Source organism: Etheostoma spectabile, unplaced genomic scaffold (genome assembly GCF_008692095.1).
Source record: "Etheostoma spectabile isolate EspeVRDwgs_2016 unplaced genomic scaffold, UIUC_Espe_1.0 scaffold397, whole genome shotgun sequence".
In the NCBI taxonomy this organism is placed as follows: domain Eukaryota; kingdom Metazoa; phylum Chordata; class Actinopteri; order Perciformes; family Percidae; genus Etheostoma; species Etheostoma spectabile.
The window spans coordinates 23,563-28,616 of NW_022605601.1; positions in this window are offsets into that span (position 1 = coordinate 23,563).

The window sequence follows — 5,054 nt, forward strand, 5'->3', positions numbered from 1 at the left end:
AGATACAGATAATGCTGTACTCGCTCATCCCTAATATCCACACTCCTTATATGTCTGTATTTATATTTCTACTCTGATATTTGTATACATCATGCAACTGTAACACAGTACTTCCCTTCAGGTATCAATTAAGTATTTCTGATTCTGATTATCTTAGCTGAGAAAGACAACCTGGTATCATTTGGTCACGTACAGTAAGAAAATGTCCCAGCTCTGCACTCTTATCAATAACAGCTCTGGACATGTGGATCTTTCAGACTACAGGGACTACAGCGGGTGATTTAGAAACAGACAGCTGTCGACTCTGCTTCAGGGAGGACACATGCAGAACATATTGAATGCAGTCATATAACACAAAAGCAAAGTAATGAATAATAAAATGATTATATGAATTCTACAGAAGGATATATAAAAACATGCTTAAATATAATTTTCCCATCACAGGACCTACTTTTTTCTCTCTCTTCTTTCTCATCTTTTGGGGCATTTTAGGCCTTTATTTCCCTAGAACAGAGGAAGACATGAACGAGGAGAGAGAGGGAATGACATGCAGCAAAGGACCACAGGTTGGAGTAGAACCCGCGGTGCCTGCGTTGAGGAAACCTCTGTATGTATGCAACTGCTCTAATGACTAAGCTAACCCGGGCCGCTTTCCTCCTCGTTTTCCAGTAAATGTTTTGACTTTGTAAGACTACAAACTAAGCCTTGTCAAGTTGACACAGAGTTAAAGAAGGTGACCGAATAATGACCAAAATCTTGAATTAACAGCACCCGTTCTTTCCTCCACAACCCTCCTTTTAACCATACCTGAGATGTGTTAAAGAGGCTGCCTTCACAACATAATGACAAAGAAAACCGGTCATAGATAAACCAATGAGACGGGATTACACCCCCCCTGTGATGTGTCCAGACGCGCAAATCCCCCCTCATAAACAATTCATTCAGCCAGCAATAACTCAAAGCATGTACTACATATAGTAGATTTTCTTCTTTCTTTTCAGTCAAAGCAGTGAATTAATTGGACATTTTTTTCTAGATGTTAACAGGTCACTTTACTGCAGAGCAAATAACCAGGCTCCACATTATCACACATTGAGCAAATCCTAAAATGCTGTTTTGACATTGAAATTATGTGTCTACATGAGCACATTCAGGTTGTTTTTGGGAAGATTTCAATTGTATCAGCAATATATTTGTCGTTGTTAGTTTTCTGTCTGGTGGTTTTGGATGGAGAGTTATAGTCTTTCAATTCACAGATCCAGTTCCTTGAATTGGAACAGCTTAGATCATTCCAGCTGTTTTCAGAATCAAAATAACGTATTTCCAGACAGTTTTCAACCTTCCCACCGTTAGGCTCCCCAGAATTACAGTAGCTGAAAAAAGAGATTTGATGAGAGAACACAACCCAAGAATAACAAGAGAGTGATTTAGTTTAAATGGACAAAAATGGAAAAATGTGTGAACCTTTCGTTCAATGGAGTCCCATCCACCCATTTCCACGTCCCCTCTGTCTCTGAGTCAGTCAGGCCAATCCACATTTCATTCTTGAATTTTATTATGAAATCCTTGTTTAAAAAGAGTCAAATACTTCAAACAATATAACAGAATCTTTACAACATTCACACCCATTGAACTAATTTTAATGTTTCAACCTGTTCTTCTAAATCTTCGTCTGACACACACACACACACACACACACAAACACAAACACACACACGTACCTGTTCTTCTTTGCTGTTGACAATCACCAGGTCTGCACCCTTTTGAAGATAGGCATCTCTACTCTCTTGCCAGGTTTTAGCGGCAGAAGATTTGTAGTAGAAACTACCGCTGAAATACTCCCATCCTCCTTTAGCTTAGTAAAAACAGAAAGAACCCAAATGAACAACATTATTATCATTGGGACAACAAAAGGGCAATATGTTATTTGGTGGAAAATAAAAATGATTGTAAAGTCAACAAATGTAAATGTGACATAGTCATAAATGTTGCATAGGGCCAGAGTTATGAATTAAATGTGAGCAATCCCCAAAGCCAACATATAAATTCTTAAAATCTATAGCACCATTCACTCTGTATTTCGTAGTTTTCTTCCTTTTGGACTTATGCTATAACTTAGTAATGGAAGAATGAACAAGGAAGGAATATTGTTGACATATTTGAAATGCAGAACAATGGTAGTGAAAGACTACATCTCTTGACATTGACTGCATGGTGATCACTCTGTAATGTGCTGTTGAGTTATCGGAATTTGGAACAGACAACAACATGATGATGATTTTGTGTCTCATTCACTCAAAACGGGAACTCTATTTACGTGTTGTATGGACGTCTTATTCCCAGTAAAACATCAAAGTTCCACTGAAGTGATCAAAACATATTCTTTTCATACAGTATATATATATGTATACAGTGGTGTGAAAAAGTGTTTGCCCCCTTCCTCATTTCCTGTTCCTTTGCATGTTTGTCACACTTAAGTGTTTCGGAACATCAAACCAATTTAAACAATAGTCAAGGACAACACGAGTAACACAAAATGCAATTTGTAAATGAAGGTGTTTATTATTAAAGGTGAAAAAAAATCCAAACCATCATGGCCCTGTGTAAAAAGTTATTGCCCCCCTTGTTAAACATACTATAACTGTGTTGTCCACACCTGAGTTCATTTCTCTAGCCACACCCAGGCCTGATTATTGCCACACCGTTCACAATCAGGTATCACTTAAATAGGAGCTGCTTGACACAGTAGGCCCCCAAAGATCCTTAAAACCTACACATCATGCCGAGACCCAAAGAAATTCAGGAACAATTGAGAAAGAAAGTAATTGAGATCTATCAGTCTGGAAAGGGTTATAAAGCCATTTCCAAAGCTTTGGGAATCCAGCGAACCACAGTTAGAGCCATTATTCACAAATGGCGAAACATGGAACAGTGGTGAACCTTCCCAAGTGCCGCCGCCCAAAATTACCCCAAGAGCGCAGCGACGACTCATCCAAGAGGTCCACAAAAGACCCCACACAACGTCCAAAGACTGCAGGCCTCACTTGCCTCAGTTAAGGTCAGCGTCATGCCTCCACATCAGGAAAAGACTGGCAAAAATGGCCTGCATGGCAGAGTTCCAGAGAAAACCATTGCTGAGCAAAAAGAACATCAAAGCTTGTCTAAATTTCTCCACAACACACTTGATATCCCCAAGACTTTTGGACAACATTCTGTGGACCGATAGACAAAGTTGGAACTCTTTGGAGTGGTGTGTCCAAGTATATCTGCGTAGAAGGAACACTGCTTTTCATAAAAAGAACATTATACCAACAGTAAAATATGGTGGTGGTAGTTGTGATGGTCTGGGGCTTTTTTTGCTGCTTCAACCTGGAAGACTTACCGTGATAAAAGGAACTATGAATTCTGCTGTCTACCAAGAGATCCTGAAGGAATGTCCACCATCTGTTTGTGTACCAAGCTGAAACAAACTTGGTTTCTGCAGCAGGACATGATCCTACCACACCAGCAAGTCCACCACCGAATGGCTGAGAAAACAAAATGAAGACTTTGAGTGGCCTAGCCAAAGTCCTGACCTGAATCCTATTGAGATGTTGTGGTATGACCTTAAAAAGGCCGTTCATGCTCGAAAACCCTCTAATGTACTGAATTAGGACAATTCTGCAAAGATGAGTGGGCCAAATTCCTCAGCCTCATTGCACGTTATCGCAAACGCTTGGTTGCGTTTTTGCTGCTAAGGGTGGCCCAACCAGTTATTAGGTTTAGGGGGCAATCACTTTTTCACACAGGGCCATGATGGTTTGGATTTTTTTCACCTTTAATAATAAACACATTCATTACAAATTGCATTTTGTGTTTACTCGTGTGTCCTTGACTATTGTTTAAATTGGTTTGATGTTCCGAAACACTTAAGTGTGACAAACATGCAAAGGAACAGGAGATGAGGAAGGGGGCAAACACTTTTTCACACCACTGTATGTTGATGGATAATCACAGACTGGAATATGTCAACTTTTACTCAATACTATTTGGAAACCACTTCAATTTGTTTTTCAAATGCTATAAAATTGAATAAGACGCCCCAAAATGAATGAAAGTAGAGATTTGTACTTGCCAAAGAGCGTTGTGTGGAATCAATTATGTTATTTTGGGTAATTACAATTGGGTAGTTAAAAAGAACGCTGATATAGGAAAACGGGTCAATTTGACCAGAGGACAACATGAGGGTTACACTATTTTCATTTTAGGACACTTTCTACCTTCATTGCATTTCAAAGTGACATATTGTCATTGTTTTCACTCAACTACAGCTTAAGTTATTAGCTATTCTCAGATAAAAAAAATTCCTACAAAACATATGATCATCTTAAAAAGGTATGATGCATTGTTGTAAATCGAACACAATGAGCTACTTCTTGACTAGCTACAGCAATACTATGCTGCTTACTTGTGATTTATTTGCAATAATAATTCAATCATCATATATCTTCATACTCTGAAAAAGGCCATTCTTTATAATGAGTACTTTTATTTCTGTTGAAGTATTTTAACTTAACTTAACTTAACTTAAAAAAAAACTATAAAAAGCTCCTTTTAGTAAAAGTTTCCAAAGAAAAGATGAGTACAATCTCCATCTGAATCAATGCAATGAAACAATAAAATTGTTTTGGTTGTTTATTTGTTATCATCATCATCATCATGAAGCATTGACCAAAAAGAACCATTCAGCAGCAGCAGCAGGTGGCCTGGAACCAACAGAGGCTCCGGTGGCGCATCCAGTATCTCTTTTCCGCCAAGGCTAACCAGGTGCTGGTTCTGGGCTGCTGCATTTGCCAGTTCGGTGCTGGTTCTACTCGCCAGTTATCTAAGAACCAGCTCGATTTTCCACAGCCAGAGAGCCAGCAGACAGTTGGTTTCCTCCACAGACCACGGTTGTATTGGTTTCCCATCCATGTCCAAAGCTAACATTAACAGCTCTCTATGGTTAACAGCTGACCGATGTTTTAGAAAAGGCGGCCAGAAGTTTTGGTTTTTGAACGTCATGATAACCCCGC